This window comes from Mauremys mutica, chromosome 16 (assembly GCF_020497125.1).
Source record: "Mauremys mutica isolate MM-2020 ecotype Southern chromosome 16, ASM2049712v1, whole genome shotgun sequence".
NCBI classification, from domain to species: domain Eukaryota; kingdom Metazoa; phylum Chordata; order Testudines; family Geoemydidae; genus Mauremys; species Mauremys mutica.
This window is the reverse complement of record NC_059087.1, coordinates 27,994,751-28,016,695: the sequence shown is the minus strand read 5'-3', so window position 1 is coordinate 28,016,695 and position 21,945 is coordinate 27,994,751. Positions and strand designations below refer to the sequence as shown.

General features: G+C 52.0%; 1 long non-coding RNA gene across 2 annotated transcripts; it reads left to right on the top strand.

Annotated features, from left to right (window-relative positions):
* The first annotated feature begins 619 nt into the window (after positions 1-619).
* LOC123350844 lies at positions 620-20,221 on the top strand. 2 transcript variants are annotated; one of them, XR_006573855.1, is made up of 3 exons: positions 620-669; positions 17,608-17,762; positions 19,992-20,221. It is a non-coding gene; the product is annotated as an uncharacterized LOC123350844 (long non-coding RNA). The 2 variants fall into 2 exon arrangements; XR_006573854.1 differs by lacking the exon at positions 620-669 and adding an exon at positions 16,184-16,279.
* The last annotated feature ends 1,724 nt before the right edge of the window (positions 20,222-21,945 follow it).

The following is a 21,945-nucleotide window of genomic DNA, read 5'->3' as shown; positions in this document are numbered from 1 at the left end:
AGAATCCTGCATCCAGCCCAGGGAGCTGCTGGTTGAGCTAAATGCTCTTAGCCTACACAAATCTCATACCAATGAGACCAGGTTGATCAACCCTAGGAGCTGAGGACAGCTGGATAATGGTTCAGTGTCCTGCTAGTGAAGGCAGGGGGCTGGACTCAATGACCCTTCAGGGTCCCTTCCAGTTTTAGGAGATAGGAATATCTCCATTAATTTATTTATTTATTAGTTGGTGCATAATGCCTGGTGGGGGTGACCAGCAAGGTGGCTGACTGGGCTACAGTCTGAGAGGAGATGGTGCATCATAAATTATCACAGTTCACCTGAGGTCACAGAACATACACTAATGATGTCATGGCAACTGCTAATGAAGTAAACACTTTCTCTAGCTCTTTCCATGGCCTTCTGGACAGGAAACACAGGTTTAAGGCTGTGAAATCCAGCCTGCATTAGCCATAAAGAATGAGACTTCCTGCTTCTCCCAGGGAGCAGCTGGGATGATAGCTTCATAGATCCTAAGGCCAGAAGAGACCGTTGTGATTAGCTAGTCTGACCTCCTATATAGCACAGGCCAGAGAACTGTCCTAAAATAATTCCTAGAGCAGATCTGTTAGAAAAACATCCCATCTTGATTTAAAAATTGCCAGCAATGGAGAATCTACCACGACCTTGGTAAGTTGTTTGTTTAATTCCCCTCACTGTTAAAACTTTGCAACTTATTGTCTAGCTTCAACTTCCAACTTCCAGCCATTGGGTCTTGTTATATTATTGTCTGCTAGACTGAACAGCCCTCTATTATCCAACTTCTGTTCCCTGTATAGGTCCTTTGGAATTGTGACCATGTCACCGCTTGACCTTCTCTTTGTTAAACTAAATAGATTGAGCTCTTGGAGTCTCTCACTATAACAGGCACATTTTCTAACCCATTAATCCTCCCATGGTTCTTCTCAGAACCCTCTTCCATTTTTCAGTATCATTGTTGTGTTCTGGACATTCTTCCATCTGATTGAAGCTAGGGGAACAAGTTACCCAAGGATCAGAGAATTCTTTGGCTGGTTGGAGGAAATCAAAGCTCCAGGTATCCCAGTGATTCTCAGGGAAATGTTTGGACTTTTCCTTGCTTGCCTGAGATCCAGGGACTGCTCCCTCACCTGTCACTTGACGTTCCAGGATAAGTGTCAATAGGAGTCACTCTGTATATGCGGTAGAGTCCCATGGTATGCTGAGTAAATCACAGCCATGCTCTTCTTTATAACTCTGCCATCAACAGGGTGACCAGACAGCAAATGTGAAAAATCGGGACAGGGGGTGGGGGATAATAGGAGCCTATGTAAGAAAAAGACCCAATAATTGGGACTGTCCCTATAAAATTGGGACATATGGTCACCCAAGCCACCAAGAGTCTGTATTAGCTATTCGGAGACTTCCTGCTCTCGCCACACGGGACTGGGCTAGAAGGTTAATTCCTAGAAGATGCCTCCTTTGTTCTTGTTAAAGACCCCTGCAAAAGTGCAAGAGACTCCGGTGACTTGTTTGCAGCGTTGTTGGTCCCAGGATATTAGAGAGACAGGGTTGGTGTGGTAATATCTTTATTGAACCAACTTCTATTGGTGAGAGGGACATGTGCTCGTGCTTACAGAGCGCTGAAGAAGGACTTGTCACTCTGAAGTACAATGACAATAAGTGTGCGTGTGACCCTCATTATCTGTGGGTTCAGAGGACAGCTCTTTTGGGGGCCACAGGGCCACCATCCTAATTTCTCTGAGGGCCTCACACATCACAAAGGAGCACATCAATCCCTCCCTCTGTGTCTGCATTGAAAGCAGCGGCATGGCTGTGACAGCAGCCCTAGGCATGATGGAAACAGAAATCAGAGGCCATCCGATGTGCATCCCTGGGGCTGGGCGATGGGCTGGTGTAGCGCTGCACAGCCGTGAGGAGCTGAGCTTGCGGGAGGTGAATGGTGAGCTGACGACTTCCTTGTGCTGAGTCAGGTTGGGTGTATCCTCTAGAGCAGGGGTCGGCAACCTTTCAGAAGTGGTGTGTCGAGTCTTCATTTATTCTCTCTGATTTAAGGTTTCGTGTGCCAGTAATATATTTTAACGTTTTTAGAAGGTCTCTTTCTATAAGTCTATAATATATAACTAAACGATTGTTGTATGTAAATTAAATAAGATTTTTTAAATGTTTAAGAAGCTTCATTTAAAATTAAATTAAAATGCAGAGCCCTCCAGACCGGTGGTCAGGACCCGGGCAGTGTGAGTGCCACTGAAAATCAGCTCGCGTGCCGCCTTCGGCACGCGTGCCATAGGTTGCCTACCCCTGCTCTAGAGGCTGAATTCAGCGATACCCAGGGAGGGGCCTCAGGGATGTGAGTGGGTGTGCACTGCAACTTCTCTTCTACAGGAGATATTGGGGGCTCACCCTTCCTCCTCTAGAGCTGACACCCTTCTGAACAAAACAGGACCCAAAAGCCATTGCTCTCCTTCCAGAAGGAGCACTCCTAGTCTGGCACCAGAAAGCTGCAACGCCTCTGGGGGACAACAAAGCATCCTGGGAAAGGACAAACTGGGGTTTTCCCCCTGAACAGACTGTAGGTCATGCTGTGGAAAGAGGGGAGGCTAATTTCTTGGCATTTGGCTTGAATTTAGTACTCCCATTTGAACCTCCTCTCCTGCAAACCACCAGGCCTATCTCCAACAGCTGCCTCTGGGCCACACACCCTGTTCTACGGCTGAAGTGAACCATACGGGGCCTTGTGTCAGAGACGACTGCCAGTGGGGCGGGGGAAGGTAAAGTGAGGGCAGCCAGCTTCAGCAGGTGTTACTGAGCATGCTCAGTACAAGCCAAGCAGCAAATTGGGGGGGGAGCATGTGACCCCGCATGCCCCCTCCCACAATCACCTCTGCCTTGTGTGCCACTACCACCACTGCCTCCCCCTCTGCACAAATCACCAGCACCTTGCGTCTCGTCCCGTTACGGTGGAAACACAGACACTATCCCAGCTTAACCAGCGGTGGGAGGGAGCAGCGTGATGTTGGGAGCCAGGCTTCCAATTAGGTGTGGTACCTTGGCGCTTGTCTAGATGTGACATGATAATGCACCTACTAAACATTCTAAGAGGCTTCAGCGATTCAGCGTGACACATGTAAAGCAACCCTGGAGCTCCGCTGACACTCTATCAGTTAAAAGTCTATATTTCCAATTATCTGTGGACAGTTTGCCTTCAAGGATAATTGGCTTCCCGCAGCTCTCTAGAACAGATGTCAGGGAGCCCACTGCCTTCCGCAGAGGAGAGGGAAACTGGAATGGTTTATAGCAGGCAGCATCGTGGGGTTGTCGCTGTTCAAGGGGCTGGTGGAATGCAGGAAGCAATTAGACACCATCCTGGGGCAGACCCAGCAAAGGCAATGGCGCCGGTTGTCGAGGGAGGGGTGGTAGAGAGCTAGTCACCCCCTCCCACTAGTGTGTTAATGGGGACAGAGGCCTGACTGATGAAGCAGGAGATTCAGAGCGATGTCTTACTTCTGCTGAGAGAACTGACAGGTGACATAGAAGAGAAGGGTTTGATCACTGGGAGCTGAGCCCTGGCCTTGTGTATGGTGCAGAATGGCATTGGGGCAGCCGTTGACGTGACACCGCGACAGGATGACTCATCCCGACAGCTTTCTTGTTGCAACTCCCGAGGTGTGGGAACGGGAGAGGAGATTGAATTTGAAAGTAGGTTCTGTCAAGTGGCTACATGTTGTTGTGGGGATGTGCACTTAATTCACCTCCTATTCATGCTCTTGGGACAAACGTTACGTCTTTGAACCAGCAGCACAGGAAAAATGTTCTGATGGGATCTGAAAACAATTCTCCAGCTCCAGCAAGGTCTACCTGATGTCTGATGGGCCAGCCGGGGGTCTCTCATCTACAGTCTCACAGTTACAGCGGGTCAGCCAATGAGGGGGAGGGGGAAAAGAGGTTCAGTGGAAAATTTTCATCTGAAAATTTTCATCTAAAAACCAAAACATTTCAGCTAAAAATTAAAGATTTTGATTTTGAAATGCTGCTGTGGTCCCTCATGGGAGTTGCAATTCATGTATTTCATGCTGCCATTCTCCACTATGAACCAGGCTCCCTGGTTGGACTACATCTTCCATATCTCCCCTCTTGTGGGCTGCCAAGGTGCATCATGGGAGTCCCATGACCTCAGTGCATTATGGGAGATGTAGTCTGACTGTGGAGCATAGCCTCAAGAAGAGAATAGGGGAATGAGTCACCCAAACTATGACTCCGATCAGGCTAGCACTGCAGCAATATTTCCAAATGGAAATTTTCAGTTTTCTGCTGAAATTTGTTGGGTTTTGGCTGAAAAATCAATAGCTTCTTGGTTTTAGGGTGTTCTTTTATTTAATTTTGATGAAAAGTCAAAAGTTTCCACAAAAAGCAGATACTTTTTTCTGGAAAAAAGAAATCTGTTTAGCCAAAACCCCAATTTTCCATCAAAAGCAATTTTAATGGACAATTTTCATACAGTCCTAGGAATTGCTTGGGGGTGATTTCGAGACTGTATCTGAAGAGGAACTGTCATGTGGTCCTGGCAGTATTTATAGACCTGAAGTCTTCTCTGAGCAATCTCATGAGTGATCTGTTATTAATGGTGAAAGCACAAACATGCACAACACAGCCACCAATGGGAGATGGTCCCTGCCCTGAGGAGCTTTACCCTGGAGCAAGAAAAGGAAAATCAAGAATGCACTGGGATGCACAGAGAGCAGTAGGAATCGGGGAGGTGTGTAGTTTCGTTTCACACAGCATAGCATATCCGGATGCCTCATGGGAGAACTGATCTCTTATGGGAGGCTGGGACAGGCACCTGCTGCAGCACTCTGGGAGCCAGCCATCTGACTCTTATGGGACAATCAGGCACTACCTTGGACTGGGACAGCAGCTGTGGGGTGGAAGGTGGGGTTGGTGATTGGCTTGAAGTTGGAGGAGCTGAGCTCAGATGAATGGGCTGGGACTTGTTAAAGAGGAGCATCTCTCACTGCTGCTCCTACTTCATCCCCTCAGCTCATCCCCCCTCCCAGGCAGCTCCCATCCTGCCTCCCCTTTCATGGTCATTCTCCAGGCCACTCAGGTTTTTCCTTTACCTCCACCACTACCCTGCTTCCCTGAGACTCCACCCAGAGCCCCTTCCCTTTGCCTTCAGCTGAGGACTTAGGGAGGGATTTCCTGACTTCCCATGGCTATTGTGAATAATAAAGATCTTTTCAAAATAGCCCCAGCAGTTCTTTCTGCCTGAAGGGTCCCAAATAAGCAAATAAAAGAGATGGCCATTTAGAAGGATTAATTTGCAGATTATGCACAAGTTCTGTTCTGTTACATTTGCCCAGCTCTATAGTCCAGGATGCTTTTCATCCCGGGCAGAGATTTCTGAGCCTGGCCTTCACTTCACATTAATCAGCCTCAATGAACAGTAATTACTTAGTGAATCAGTCACGAGTCCATTGCAGTCTCAGTATAAGTAATTCCCCTGCTGCTGCTCGGTGGTCTGGGTTCATTGACATGGGTGCATGGTGTTATTACCCTATGGGTAGTGATCAATGGCTCAATGTCTAGTTGGCAGCTGGTAACAAGCAGAGTGCCCAAGGGGTCGCTTCTGGGGCTGGTTTTATTCAACATCTTTATTAATGATCTGGATGATGGGATGAATTGCACCATCAGCAAATTTGCAGGTGACACTAAGCTGTAGGGGGGAGGTAGATACGCTGGAGGGTAGGGATAAGTTCCAGAGTGACCTAGACAAATTAGAGGATTGGGCCAAAAGAGATCTCATGAGGTTCAATAAGGACAAGAGCAGAGTCCTGCATTTAGGATGGAAGAATCCCATGCACCACTACAGGCTAGGGACTGACTGGTTGCAGCAGTTCTGTAGAAAAAGACCTGTGGATTACAGTGGACGAGAAGCTGGATATGAGTTAGCAGTGTGCCCTTGTTGCCAAGAAGGCTAACGACATTTTGGGCTGCATTAGTAGGAGCATTGCCAGCAGATTGAGGGAGGTGATTATTCCCCTCTATTCAGCACTGGTGAGGCCACACCTGGAGTATTGCGTCCAGTTTTGGTCCCCCAACTACAGAAGGGATGTGGACAAATTGGAGAGAGTCCAGCAGAGGGCAAGGAAAATGATTAGAGGGCTGGGGCACATGACTTACGAGGAGAAGCTAAGGAAACTGGGGTTATTTAGTCTGCAGAAGAGAAGAGTGAGGGGAGAATTTGATAGCAGCCTTCAACTACCTGAAGGGGGGTTCCAAAGAGGATGGAGCTTGGCTGTTCTCAGTGGTAGCAGATGACAGAACAAGAAGCAATGGTCTGAAGTTGCAGTGAGGGAGGTCTAGGTTGGATATTAGGAAACACTATTTCACTAGAAGGGTGGTGATGCACTGGAATAGATTACCTAGGGAGGTGGTGGAATCTCCATCTTTAGAGGTTTTTAAGCCCGGCTTGACAAAGCCCTGGCTGGGATGCTTTCTTTGGGGTTGGTCCTGCTTTGACTTAATTAATCCACCTCAACAAGAGGCAGAAGCGATGTCGACAGGCGACCGTCTCCCATCGGCATAAAGCCATGTCTACACCTCACTAAGTCAATGTAAGCTACGTCAACGTAAGTTACGTTACTTACGTCAACTTACAGTGCTAGTGTACACTAGGCCTCTGTGTTAGGAGGGGACGAGACCTGAGTTTTGCATTCTCTCTCTCCTGGGTGTGAAGTGCTCTCATTAAGCACCGAGTTTCTGATTCCATCCTTTCACTTATCGCTACTCTAGTAGAAGGGGAACACACGGCTGCCTTGTTATGTCAGTGTGGCGTGTGATCAAGCAGGCTTTTCAGTATGCTGCAGTGTGCTCAGAAAAATCCAGGGGATCCCTGAAGGATAGTCCCGAGAAAAATCTATAACTACTCTTGAAATGCTGCACTATACAACACAGTTGCGGAATGAAAAACCCAGCACCAAAAAGTGGGATGAAAAGCTCTTTGAGGGAGGATTTTCTGTTTGGAGCCTGAGAGACTGATCTGAACAGAATATGGGAAAACTTTCATTTTGACTGAAAAGCAAAGACAGGACAGCTCAGCTGGCCTGAGAATGAAAAGTTTTCGACTGGCAGGATTTACTGTTACAACAGATAAACATGAGGGAATTACCAGATGAGCTGCTCCTTACTGAAGAAAATGGAAAGTCTGGGAACATGAAGCCCTTCATTTCAATATGTGGGTCTTCGTTTAACTGTGTCGTTGCTGCTCTTCCACTCCCCAGCTGCTCTGTCATATGCTTTCTTGATGCTCCCCTGAGTCAACAGGTTAATAGCAAGTTTTGTGCATGTAGGTTCTTTTCCGATGGGGTGTCTGCCCCTGGCAGAGCTGTGCATGCAGGCAGGTTATCTTTAGAACTGCGAGGAGAATGATCATTCCCTTTTGCATTTGGGTTCATTCCAGTTCAGAACAGCCCCCCAAATTTTGAATTTCTCCATGAAACAGAGCCCAGGTCTACTGGGAGCCTGGTCCAGGCCAGTCCACCAGAGACCCTGGAAGTCCAGGTTGCCAAGGAGCCACGAGCTTGGAGGGCTTGGAATCCAGGACTCCCAGGGCTTTCAGGCTCCCAACTCCTCATCAGCCCACCAGAGGACCTGGCTGGAAACCAGGCAAGTTTTGAAACCGGCCTGGTTTCCAAGGGACTTTTGGTGAAATCGAACTATCTCTGAAAAATATTTTGATTTTAACACATTGGTAAATGCCAATGAAAAGGTGTTCCATTGACATTTTCCCAACCAGCTCTCATTATCTCTCTCTCTTCCCCTCACGTCCTGCCTTAGGGACTGAGTGGATCCACTGCATTCCTTTAGGGCTGTTATTCCAGGTAGGCTGGTTGAAGTGGATTCGCATCTGTCTCTGAAGGTGGAGAGGTTTGGGACGTCCTGATCTCTCCCAGGAGTGAGGTCCAGATTCCCAGGCCAAGTGCTCAGATACTCCATCTCCTGCACACGCAAGTTTCCCCGTCAGACCGCCTTTGTCAAGCCAGACCATCTCCCTAGGTAACCCATTCCAGTGCTTCACTACCCTCCTAGTGAAATAGTGTTTGCTAATATCCAACCTAAACCTCCCCCACTGCAACTTGAGATCATTGCTCCTTGTTCTGTCATCTGCCACCACTGAGAACAGCCTAGATCCATCCTCTTTGGAACCCCCTTCACGTAGTTGAAAGCAGCTATCAAATCCCCCCTCATTCTTCTCTTCTGCAGACTAAACAATCCCAGTTCCCTCAGCCTCTCCTCATAAGTCATGTGCTCCAGCCCCCTAATCATTTTTGTTGCCCTCCGCTGGACTCTTTCCAATTTGTCCACATCCTTCTTGTAGTGCGGGGCCCAAAACTGGACACAGTACCAGGGCCGCCCAGAGGGGGGGGCAAGAGGGGCAATTTGCCCCAGGCCCCGCGCCCCGGAGGGGCCCCCGGCCGCACGAGACTGTCTGATACTCCCCGGCCCCGGCGTCTCAGCGGGCCGTCAGGAGGAGCAGCCCCGGACAGTACAGCAGCGGCCTGAGCGCTGCTGCCTCCCGCTGAGACAGAGCCGCGGGCTAAGGGGGCGGGGCTGAGAGCTCCGCTCCCGCTAGAGCCACGCTGCAGCGCTGTCCAGGGGCCAGGCGCTGAGGCTCCAAGACTCAAGAGATGGGACAGACAGGCGCGGGGGTAACCCGGCCAGGAACATCCCTGGATAGCGCCGCAGCGGCGGCTTGGCTCCCGAGGGGCCGAAGCTCCGCCTCCTTCCGCTGAGTCAGAGCCGCAGCCCGTGCTAAGGGGGCGGGGCTGTGATCTCCAGTCACGCCGTAGCCACGCTGCTGCCGCACTGTCGAGGGCAGCTGCTGGGTGCCGCGGTGGCTGAGGCTCAGAGAGGTGGGGGACCAGGAGAGGCAGGGGTAAGCCGCATGGTGGGGCTCTGGGCTGGGCCGCCCAGAGGGGGGGCAAAGGGGGCAATTTGCCCCGGGCCCCACGCTTCGCAGGGGCCCCCAAGAGAACAGCTGAGGCTCCCGCCTCCGCCCCTCTCCTGGAGCCCTAGCACATCAAGCGCTGTCCTCAGACGGAAGGGCCCCCCGCCACCGAAGACCCCGGGCCCCCGGAATCCTCTGGGCGGCCCTGCACAGTACTCCAGATGAGGCCTCACCAATGTCGAATAGAGGGGAATGATCATGTCCTTCAATCTGCTGGCAATGCTCCTACTTATACAGCCCAAAATGCCGTTAGCCTTCTTGGCAACAAGGGCACACTCCTGACTCATATCCAGCTTCTCCATCACTGTAACCCCTAGGTCCTTTTCTGCAGAACTGCTGCCTAGCCACTCGGTCCCTAGTCTGTAGCAGTGCATGGGATTCTTCTGTCCTAGGTGCAGGACTCTGCACTTGTCCTTGTTGAACCTCATCCGATTTCTTTTGGCCTAATCCTCTAATTTGTCTAGGCCCCTCTGTATCCAATTGCTACACTCCAGCATATCTACCACTCCTCCCAGTTTAGTGTCATCTGCAAACTTGCTGAGAGTGCAGTCCACACCATCCTCCAGATCATAAATGAAGATATTGAACAAAACCAGCCCCAGGACCGAGCCTTGGGGCACTCTGCTTGATACCGGCTGCCAGCTAGACATGGAGCCATTGATTACTACCCATTGAGCCATGGACTGATGGCGTCTCCTGCACACTGGGCAGGGCAGCTTGGCTCCCTCACCCCAGGCACAGTGAGTGGGGTTGTTGCCCAGCATCCATCCTCAGCTACCGCTGGCTGTTCTGTGCTGGGAAAGGCAGGGGATAGACAGGGGTCAGGGACATAGGCGCCGACTTATATGGGGCTCTGGAGCTTTAGCCCCATGAATAAATCCCAAGCAGGGGCTCTGCCCCACCAATGTTTTTTCTCCCCTGCTTGGAGCGCCCCCCCCGCCGCTGCCGCCGCCGCCGCCGCCAGGGCTGCCCAGAGCCCTTTAAATCCCAGCCGCCGCCGGGAATCAGAGGGCTCTGGGCTGCCTGCTGCAGCGGGAAGCCCAGAGCCCTCTGATTCCCGGCGGCGGCTGGGATTTAAAAGGCTCTGGGCTCCCCGCGGTTGCAGGCAGCGCAGAGCGCTCTGATTCCCGGCGGCGGCTGGGATTAAAATGGCTCGGGGCTCCCCGCGGTTGCTGCCAGCCCAGAGCCCTCTGATTCCCGGCCGCGGCTGGGATTTAAAGGGCTCTGGGCTGCCTGCAACCGCGGGGAGCGCAGAGCCTTTTAAATCCCAGCCGCGGCTGGGACTTAAAGGGCGCTGGGCTGCCTTCAACCGCGTGGAGCGCAGAGCACTTTAAATCCCAGCCGCGGCTGGGATTTAAAGGGCTCTGGGCTGCCTGCAACCGCGGGGAGCCCAGAGCCCTTTAAATCCCAGCCGCGGCCGGGAATCAGAGGGCTCTGGGCTGCCTGCAACCGCGGGGAGCACAGAGCTTTTAAAATCCCAGCCGCGGCCGGGAATCAGAGGGCTCTGGGCTCCCCGCCGCAGCTGGCAGCCCAGAGCCCTCTGATTCCCGGCCGCGGCTGGGATTTAAAGGGCTCTGGGCTGCCTGCAACCACGGGGAGCCCAGAGCCTTTTAAATCCGAGCCGCGGCCGGGAATCAGAGGGCTCTGGGCTCCCCGCCGCGGCGGGCAGCCCAGAGTCCTCTGACTCCCAGCCGCGGCCGGGAATCAGAGGGCTCTGGGCTTCCCGCTGCAGCAGGCAGCCCAGAGCCCTCTGATTCCCGGCCGCGGCTGGTATTTAAAGGGCTCTGGGCTGCCGGCAACCGCGGGGAGCCCAGAGCCTATTAAATCCGAGCCGCGGCCGGGAATCAGAGGGCTCTGGGCTCCCCGCCGCGGCGGGCAGCCCAGAGCCTTTTAAATCCCAGCTGCGGCCGGGAATCAGAGGGCTCTGGGCTGCCTGCTGCGGCGGGGAGCCCAGAGCCCTCTGATTCCCGGCCGCGGCTGGGATTTTAAAAGTTCTGTGCTCCCCGCGGGTGCAGGCAGCCCAGAGCCCTTTAAATCCCAGCCGCGGCTGAGATTTAAAGGGCTCTGGGCTCCCCGCCGCAGCGGGCAGCCCAGAGCCCTCTGATTCCCGGCCCCGGCTGGGATTTAAAAGGCTCTGGGCTCCCTGCGGTTGCAGGCAGCCCAGAGTCCTCTGACTCCCAGCCGGGGCTGGGATTCAAAGGGCTCTGGGATCCCCGCGGCTGCCAGCAGCCCAGAGCCCTTTGAATCCCAGCCTCTGTCCGCTGATTGCCCCCTCCCCAGACCCCTGCCCCAACTGCCCCCCAGAACCTCCACCCCCTATCTAAGCCCCACTGGTCCTTGTTCCCCAATTACCCCCTCCCGAGACCCCTGCCCCTAACTGCCCCTTGGGACCTCAGCCCCTATCTAAGCCTCCCTTCTCCTTGTCCCCAACTGCCCCCTCCTGAGACCCCACCCAACTTCCCCCCCCCCAGGACCGCACCCCCTACCTGTCCCCTGATAAACCTCTTAGACTCCCATGCCTATCCAATTGCTGCCTGTCCCCTGACTGCCCCTTCGAACCTCTGCCCCATCCAACTCCCCCTGCTCCTTGTCCCTTGACTGCCCCCCGGAACTCCCTACCTCTTCTCCAACCCCCAAACTGCTTACTGTGCCACTCAGACCAGCGTATCTGGCTCCATGCAGCTCCAGACAGTTGCTGCCATGCTCCCCCATGGAGCCCACAGCCCTCTCCCACCCCCAGCACCTGCCTTCCAGATTTGAACACCTCAAAATTCAGGAGTGCTCAAGCTCGGTTTGGGCAGCTTTTACTTCATTTCTCCCAAATCAGTTTCCCCTGCAAGGTGCCAACTGAAGGTGTTGGAGAACAGAGAGATCAGGTGGCCTCCTAATGCCTGGAAAAGAGACAAAGGCCGGAGGAGGGAGTGTCAGTGCCTGTGCGGACTTCTGGGAAGTGCACGGTGTGGAAGGGGATGCTGTGATGCTTTGGAACATCTCCATACAAAGCCAGTCAGGACTCTGGGGGAGCCTCCTCTCTCGGAGCATACTGTCTCCAGGGCAAGAAGCTTACACCTTCCTGGGTCTGACCTCAGAGCATTCAGCATGCCCTTCCACGTCATGCACTTTCCAAAGTGAGTCTGCCCAGGCTGGTCCTGGGGCAACCAGAGGTCGCTGCACCCCAACTCTGCAGTCAGATGTGACTCTCAGCCAAACAGTAAAACAGAAGGTTTATTAGATGACGGGAACACAGTTTAAACAGAGCTTGTTGGTACAGAAAACAGAACCCCTCTGTCAGGTCCATCTTGGGGGGTGGGGAGCCCAGAACCAAGTTCTGGGTCTCTCCCAATTTCCCCAGCCAGCTCCAAACTGACACTCCCTCCTCTGGCCTCTGTCTCTCTTCTGGACAAGGAGGCCACCTGATCTCTTTGTCCCCAACACCTTCAGTTGGCATCTTGCAGGGGAAACTGAGGCACCCACACAGTATTCAGAGAAAATATTAAGAACATTCCCACTTCATCACAACAGATGCAACAAAATATAATACCGTATATTGAAGTAGGCAAGTGCTGCTTCTGACTTTCCACTTTTAATTGACCCTTGTAATCTTGTGGCGCTGACGCGTTGTAGCTTCATTTTATATCGGCTTACAGGGCGGGAGCGGGGGGGCACCACCATTTTGGGCCCCACCAAAAATTATACAAACCTGCCGCCTATGGTCAGGGACAAATCAGTGAAGTGGCGAAGCTGATTTGCTGGCTGAGCAGCTGAAGCCTTAATGGTCACCCATGTGGGAGAGGAGATTGTACATTGGAGCTGCCGCGGGGCGAGTCATGCCAGGGAGCATATGGGGTTGTGTGTGTGTGTGTGTGTGTACGCACACAGGGACGTGCACTTTGGGGATGGGAGGAGGTGGGAGGTATACAGCAGTGTGGGGTGGTTAGTTGGGGGGTATAGGGTTGCTGGGGGCTGGGGGTATTTAGCTGTGTGGGGTGGCTGGGGGAGGGGGCATGTATCTGCTCACGCCTGGCGTAGGGAGGGCTGCTGACCGCACAGAGCTGGCGGGAAAGGCTGCTGCCCGGGCAGCGTATTGGCAGTCAGGCAGGCCGTGCTGCAATCCTCGCAGCGCAGCGGGCCAGGCTGTTAATTAATGGCTTGCTGGGGGATGATAAATGCTCCGGCTCTGTTGTAAAACAGAAGTAAATTTTTAATAAGGTCCAATTAGTCAGCGCTTCCAGTGGCAGCAGCTCTGCACCTTCCCAGCAGCCTCACACGGGGGAAGCAACTGAACTGGACCCTTCATTAGACCCTCAGACTAAGGCCTTCCAGCAGATCGAGGGATGTGATCATTCCCCTCTACTCAGCACTGGTGAGGCCTCATCTGGAGTACTGTGTCCAGTTTTGGGCCCCACACTACAAGAAGGATGTGGATAAATTGGAGAGAGTCCAGCGGAGGGCAACAAAAATGATTAGGGAGCTGGAGCACATGACTTATGAGGAGAGGCTGAGGGAACTGGGATTGTTTAGTCTGCAAAAGAGAAGAATGAGGGGGGGATTTGATAGCTGCTTTCAACTACCTGAAAGGGGGTTCCAAAGAGGATGGATCTAGACTGTTCTCAGTGGTAGAAGATGACAGAACAAGGAGTAATGGTCTCAAGTTGCAGAGGGGGAGGTTTAGGCTGGATATTAGGAAAAACTTTTTCACTAGTAGGGTGGTGAAGAACTGGAATGGGTTACCTAGGGAGGTGGTGGTATCTCCTTCCTTAGAGGTTTTTAAGGTCAGGCTTGACAAAGCCCTGGCTGGGATGATTTAGTTGGGTTTGGTCCTGCTTTGAGCAGGGGGTTGGACTAGATACCTCCTGAGGTCCCTTCCAACCCTGAGATTCTATGATTCTATGATTCTATGGGATCCAACGCGAGTGCCCAGATTCATGACCCTGTCCCTGGCCTGCCCCACCAGATTGGAGATGGGCTAAAAACAGCACTGGGGGCATGTTACCGTTTGCAAACGGTATTCTGAGAAAGAGAAGGGCTGGGTATGTGCACACGTGTGATGTGTAGGAGCCTGTGTGTATGCACCTGTGTGTACGCAGGGATGTGCTATCAATATTTGAGCAAAGGGCTCCGCTTACAAATATTTCCCCTGTAGCCTGCAACAAACCCAGCATCCCAGGAATATGTGCTTGTAGTTGGGGGGGGGGGGAGCTGGGCCTGCCCCCAGAGTCCCATCCAGCTGCAGTAGAGGCTGCCATCTTGTGCTCCACAACCTACATTTTCATTTACAACAAAGTTAAGCCACCAGCCCTTTTGGTTGCATTGGAACCTTCAGTATGCAAGCCAAATGCAAACCAATGCAGTCATGTTTGCCTGAGTCTGCAGAGAGCCTGATACAGTTCTGAGAGGTGTGTGCCAATGGGGACCCAGGGACCGCTTGGTGCCAACTGGCGGAGGACACAGCAGGTGCATAGGGTTTTACAGGGTTCCCCTGGATCCTCACTGAACGGTGGCATGTGAGATCTCTACTGAGAGCCAGTAGCCCTCTGGTCATCATAATAATTGTGAAATGTCTGTATGGATAATATTTAAGGAGTTATTTATCTCTGCTGGAAATTATGTTCTTAAGGTCTTGGAATTATGGCAGGTCATCAAGAGGTAATGGGCCTTGCAAATGTTCCTTTCACTCTGGAGGCAGCAGACACCTCTCTCTGTCCACACATTTGTGTATCACACAGTAGGCCTATTGCATAGTGAGCCACAGGCAAAAGAAGAGGTTGTGAAATCTATGAGAGAGGAAATTCACAGGGTAAAACAACTAGGGGAGGGGTGAGGGTCCTGGTCATGAATAAAGAGAAAAGATTAACTGAGGGTCCAAGGAAACACACAGGATCCCTCACCTAGGAGGCAGGCAGCATGTCCCAGCCAAACCTGGCTTTACAGCAGAGCAAGGATTTGGGGTTAGGTAAACTCTACCAGCCATGAGACTGTCTAGTTCATTTAATCTACGCTCTAGCATGGGGGTTATGATTGTATTTGATATGCAACCACTTGTTTCCAATACTTCTACTTGCTGCTACTTGAATTTCTGAGCTTTGTTCAATAGACGTATCCTTGATTTCACTGGAATCTAAGTGCTGTGTGTTAATGGAGCGCTGAGCTGAGGTGGCAGTGGTACGCGGGGGCATGCTGCTTCTTTGAGCGTAGGGATCGGTGACTGAGCAGTTGGATCGTGCCTATCGTTAGCCTGTAGGGAAACAGCAGAGCCTGCGAGGCCTAGAGGGCAGGGCTTGTATTGACCATGGTAGGTGGGGTTGGGGAGCTGACCCATGGCAGGCACAGAGCAGGGTTCTTCATGCTAAAGGCATGTGATAGCGAGGTGCCTGGGTACCCCCAGAAAGTGGCCACCTCAGTCCTGCCACCACCCAGCAGCTTGGTACCTAAGCTCCAGCGGGATTCACAAACCAGGCATTCCCCTGCCTAGCTTGCTGTTGGGGCTGTGAAGCAGAGACACTGATGCTTTGTAAACAGTTCTCACCTTAGGTACAGATAATATTTAAGGAACAATGTGTTCACACTGGCTGTATGAATCTGGAGGAGAAATCAATCACCAAACAATGATGGGCCTTGGGGATGGCCTGTCCAAGCGAGAGGGAGCTGTCACTCCTACCTCATCAACCGGCCAGGTAATCCCAGGCTCAATCGACCAGCCTTGCTCCCTCCCAATTCTATCAATGGAAAACTGTCAGTGGCACCACAAACAATCAAAACCTCTTAGAGATGCAAAAGGACCATTAAGACAGACAGCGCTTTGCCCTGCCTGTGAATAGAAACAAAGGCCTGTTTTCAGTATAACAGACTGGGGGGAAAGACTCTGGATTTATTCACTGAGGCAAAACCCCTGGCGGAGGACGGTGTTTTCAAGAATATTTGGATCCTCATTATTAGGGAACCAGCTGGCCCTGCAACAGACTGAACCGGGGGGAGGAAATCTACTTTGTGAGCAGGGATCCCCGTTTTCCATGTAAAAAACAAAATTATCCTAAAATCCCATGTTTCTCCTTGAATAAAATGAAACGCTGAACTTTAGTTTTCCAAGCCGCAGTATATACAGGTATCAGTTGAACACAATGTTTTATTGACAGATTCCCAATTTTTAAGCAAGTCTGAAGCCTACCAGTGACAGTGGCAGGGGATCCAGCTCTCAGCGCACTCCAAAATCAACCACAAGAGCGGCCGGTTGCGCGCACTGAATAAGTGGCGCTGGTACTTTCCGTAAAACTCACTTAATATGTTTTTATTTTTTCACAAAATGTAAAAACTAAAGATTCACTGTAAAAATGCAAATTCCGCATTTTTCCGTGGCAAACGGATTTCTAGGGTCCCTGGTTATGAGATCGGCAAGGGAACTATTGACAAGCGGAGACCCAGGTTTGTGTTTTCTGAGTGCGTTTTCCATTGGAACCACTTGTTTCCACCACTCCCTCTTGACTCTGGTTAAATCTTTATTCATTCTGAAATAAGCCTACTTCTGTTGTATCATGAGTCCGCACAAGTGTGGTGGGGTTTACAGGAGCGGTGGTTGACGGTAAAACAAGGCAGGCTGCACCTTTCGGTACTGAGGATCTGGAAATTCTGAGTTGCTAGTTTCCGGGATATCAGAGGGGAATGATTCAAAGGGATACAGGGATTAGGGGCACCTATCGTTAACCTGCAAGGCGAAGAGGAGAGAGCTGGAGTGGCTGGTAGTGTCAGGGAGGTGGTGACATCCGGCTACCACAAGAAAGGCTCCCTCTTGCTGGAAGTAGGAGGTAACAAGAACCATAATGAGCCCAATCCAGTAGGCAGGCTAAGAACACGCCTAAACCCATACACAATAGCTGGGACGGGGGAGTCGACCCCTTACAACCTTTAGCTCAGTAGTTAGAGCCCTCACCCCGGCTGTGGGAGACCCAGCTTCAGTTCTTCCATCTGCCTGATGCAGAGAAGAGATTTGAATTTAAGTCTTCCACCTCCCAGGCTGGAGGGGCAGTCTCGTGCTCTCTCTAGCCCCAAACACATTTAATTTTTTATACACAGCCTCAAGAGAAGAGATTAAGAGAGTCCCACATCAAAACATCCCGTGGCCTGGCCACTCATCTGCATTGCATGAGAGCCCATTCAGATCCTTTCTCCGTGTCCTGCAGACAGGGTGGAACCGAATCCCGCATGTGAAAGGTGAAGCTGCGAAATCCTTGCTTCAATTCCTCTGTCTTAGGGGCTGCTCTCAGGTGCCCTGCACGGCAGCACTGACAAACCATCAAAACACTGACACCGCTCTAAACACTGACACAATGTGATGGTCTCAGCCACACAGCCCCATTCCTCTCACCCCACCTGCCTGCTGGCTCAACCAGCAGCTCGTATTGTTGTCATCAGCTGAGATTCAAGCCCTTCGTATCTGTACTCTAAGAGCTATGGTCTATATACACAATGAATCCTCTGTGTCTAGGAGGCTGCTAGCAGCATCTATGTTGACTTTATGGCTGCGCTGCCCTTCATTCACAAATCCGTGATTAACCCCATACTATTATTGTCATTATGTATATTCCCAGACCAAAAACTTCTCTGAGGTGAAGGTTGAGAGGACGTTCAGCAATGTAAGGGTGAAAACACGACAGCACTGTTGTAATCATCCCTAAAGCAAGCATTACCAACGCAGGACATTCAGAGTCAAGCGTACACTGAAAAGAACCCTAAACACAGTAAGGTGAGAAATGTCAAATTAAGACACCTAAACAGCCTTAACTCTGCCCTCTTATGATGCCTTGCAATAACAATATGATTCTGACAAAGGCATATGAGAGATAGTGGTCCCAGATTAGATGAAAATTTTTAAAAAAATCAAATTAGATTATTTCATACCATTTTTCCTTCATGCCATCCCTCCTGGCATGTCCAGTGTCTGGTGCCACTTTTACCCAGTAGGACAGAGAGACGAGTCTGTAACATATCACTGAGGGTTCTGTGAATTATCCCAGGTGTCTTTCTCCTCCGGAAAAGCTGCAGTCAAGTGTGACTATTTGTGGCCATTCGATCACACTGTGTATTATGAACATCCCTCTGTAGATCAGGATTTAACAAGTCCCAGTGAGACCTTAAGTTACATTTCATAAACAATATCCCTGGTGTCTGGTTTGTAGTAGCATAGGCTGCACTCCTGCAGGCCAATGGGAAATCCCTAACCGTGTGCTGTAAGCTATCTGTATTCAGGGCTGTAACATAGATGGCTTGCTTGGATGTCGGTGTAAACCTTTCAACTAGCCCATCTGTGGCAGGATGGGATAATGATCTGAGGAGACGTATTTGATACCATTTCATTTCCCAAATAATTGGTACTCTTCGGCTGTGAGTTGAGGACCATTGTCATTTAAAATCTGTTCAGCAACTCCTGTCCTGGAAAACAAGTCTTAAACACATCCATCTATGCTGTCCAATCCCTTTTGGACACTTGTTAAGTTCCTGGCCTCAACAACTTCTTGTGGCAATGAGTTCCACAGTCTAAGAACATGTTGTGTGGAAAAGTATTTATATTTTTCAGTGTTGAATTTGCCACCTTTTAATTTCACAGAATAGCCCCTTCCAAACCTCACAGTGGGCAATGAGGGGCTGCGGAGCTGCTCTGGGCTCAGCCAGCCCCACCCCGCCCCACCTGCAAGAGATGGACAGGCTGGGGGAGGAGATACAAGGGAGAAGAACAGCTCACGTGGGAGATACCTGAGCGGTTACACCTGAGCTAGTCTGCAGCCTGTATAATCACAGCAATTTACAACAACAGTTGTAAATAATTTACTTTAATTACAGCTTAATTGCTTAAATATGCCCTGGAGGCAAGATTTCAAATAATGTCTCTATGTGGGAAGTTTGAAGTATCTGTGTTATCCTATTATGAAGTTCCTTTGGGACAAAGCAATGACTGGCACAGGTGCTGAATTTCCTGAAGAACCCAGTGTTTAATGTTAACTCGGACGCTATGGAATTGTGACCAGCGCCTCCAGCATTCCCGCAATGTGTACAGGCCCCAGCTGAGTCAGCGTGCTGGGCACCGCACATGCACAGAGCAGGGAACAGGCTCTGTTTTGAAGTGCTTCCTGTCCAAATTGACAAGATGAGCAAAGGGTGAGAGGGGAACCCGACGAGATGTGACTTGCTCCAGTTCACACAGCAGGTCAGGGCAGAAGCAGGATTAGGAGGCAGGTCTCCTGCCTCCCAGCCTAGTACCCCAGCAACTAGACCACACCCCATGGCTCCCTTTAGGAATCAAGCTATATTAATAAGGCCTCCATATTTAGTGCACCTGCAGTGTTCCCTATTTAAGATCTGGTTACTATAGCCATGTGCACACGTAAATCCATCTCGCAAATGGTTAGTCACAGGGACACCGAGTATCTCAGGCGCTGTCCTTGGACTCAATTCCCTGTTCCTCCCCAGACTCCTTGTGCAACCCTGAGCCAGTCACTTAGGCCTGGTCTACACTAAGAACAGGGGTCGAACTAGTGTACGCAAATTCAGCTACGTGAATAGCGTAGCTGAATTCGAAGTACCCTAGTTCGAAGTACTCACCCGTCGAGACGCCGCGGAACCGAACTCCGCGGCTCCAAGGTCGACTTCGCCACCGCCGTTTGCAGTGGTGGAGTACCGGAGTCGAACGGAGCACTTCCGGAGTTCGAACTATTGCGTCTATATTAGACGCGATAGTTCGAACTCCGAAAAGTCGAACTCTCCGCGTCGAACTGGCATGTAAGTGTAGACTAGCCCTTAGGCTCTTGGGGCCTCATTTTCCCATCTGTAAACAGGATGTGATGCCTTTGGGGGCTACCTGAGGTGATCACTGCTACCACCTGCACGCAGCAGGAGGGAGCCCTGTCAGTGCCCACCAGAGGAAACTCTCCCCAGCCACCAGCTGCTGGCAACACAACTGCTCCCTTTCCCTTTGCAGGCTAGCAAGGCACACCCTTCATTTTGTTAAACGTGAGCACCCAGGCCTCTTTTCTGTTCACCTGCAATGTACGCTGATCCCCCGCCTCCGTGGAAACAGAGCACCCGACGTCACCGGGTTCACCTCCGTGCAACGCTCTACTTAGCACAAGGCACTTGGACTGGTTTAGAGTAAAACCAAAGTGAAGTTTATGCAACAGAGCATGAGTTCCAGATTCAAATACAAGGCAAAGAGACGGGTTTGGAAACTCAAACACATGAAATGCAAGCTCTAGCCTATACTTATTCACAAGTTACTGTTCTGTCTAATAAGGTATTTCTTACCCACTGGTCAGTTCTTGCTGTGCTTGTCCAGTTCAGAGACCTGGGATCCACCGTTCAGGACAGCGCTCCCCATTAACAGTCACTTCTCTATAAAGAGCAGCAGCTTGGGCCATTTCTTCCGCTCCTACAGTCACAAGCTCCTACACATGTACTAGAAATCTCCTGTGGTTTGTAAATGTCCAGCCTGCATCTAGCCCAGACAGTAAACACAGGCTGTCTCCACGGATGCCCATTGTTCTCATGCTGATTGGGTCAGGACTCAGACTCGCCGTCCTCAGGGGAGAAGTTTCACTTCCAGCAGTTTTGGAACACAAAGCGCTACCTGTTACAGAGTCTACAGTTATTTCCCATGCAAACACCCTGCATTACCCATGACAATCAGCCTGTTCTTAGCTTTCGCTTTCTGCAGAGATTGCACATGACCCCTTAGGTCAGGGTCTCAAACTCTATTTACCTTCGGGCCAGTGCCAGTCCTCAAATCCTCCCAGCAGGCCAATGTCACTCACGCCACCCAGGACCCGCTCCCCAAAAAGCTCCACTCCCTCCCCCACCTGCTTAAGGCTCTGGGAGGGAGTTTGGGTGGGGGAGGGGGTCTGGGGTGCAGGCTCTGGAATGGAGTTTGGGGGGACAAAGGTCTGGGAGGGAGTTTGGGAATGGTAGAAGGTGTATGGGGAGGGGGTGCAGGCTCTGGGATGAGGTGTGTGGGGAGGGGGTGCAGGCTCTGGGAGGGAGTTTGGGGATGGGAGGAGGTGTGTGGGGAGGAGGTGCAGGCTCTGGGAGGGAGTTTGGGGATGGGAGGAGGTGTGTGGGGAGGAGGTGCAGGCTCTGGGAGGGAGTTTGGGGATGGGAGGGGTGTGGGGAGGAGGTGCAGGTTCTGGGAGGGAGTTTGGGGATGGGAGGAGGTGTGTGGGGAGGAGGTGCAGGCTCTGGGAGGGAGTTTGGGGATGGGAGGGGTGTGGGGAGGGGGTGCAGGCTTGGGGAGGGGGTGCAGGCTCGGGGAGGAGGTGTGTGGGGAGGGGGTGCAGGTTCTGGGAGGGAGTTTGGGGATGGGAGGGGTGTGGGGAGGAGGTGCAGGTTCTGGGAGGGAGTTTGGGGATCGGAGGAGGTGTGTGGGGAGGAGGTGCAGGCTCTGGGAGGGAGTTTGGGGATGGGAGGGGTGTGGGGAGGGGGTGCAGGCTCTGGGAGGGAGTTTGGGGATGGGAGGAGTGTGGGGAGGGGGTGCAGGCTCTGGGAGAGGGCGGGGGGCGGTGCTTACCTGGGGCTCCAAGGTGGGGTGGACCGGGGCGTTTCTGCCCCCAGGCACCGTCCCATTGGCCGCAGGGGCACTTGGGGCAGGGGCAGCGTGCGGACGCCCAGCCCTGCCCTGCCCCTGGGCTGCAGGAAGGGGCTGGCAGCCACTGGAGCAAGCAGGCAGACGCTGCTCAGCTCCACTGCGCTGCCAGGGCCCCTGAGGTGGGAGTGCCGGGGGATGGCAGATGGGGCCAAGGGAGTGACCCGGCCCCAAAACTGCTAGAGCCCCATGGGCCACACTGGGGAGGCTCGCGGGCCGCAGATGGCCTGCGGGCCGGGAGTTTGAGACTCCGGCCCTAGGGTGAAACATTGAAAAGGTGGTTGGATGCAGGGCTGATCTG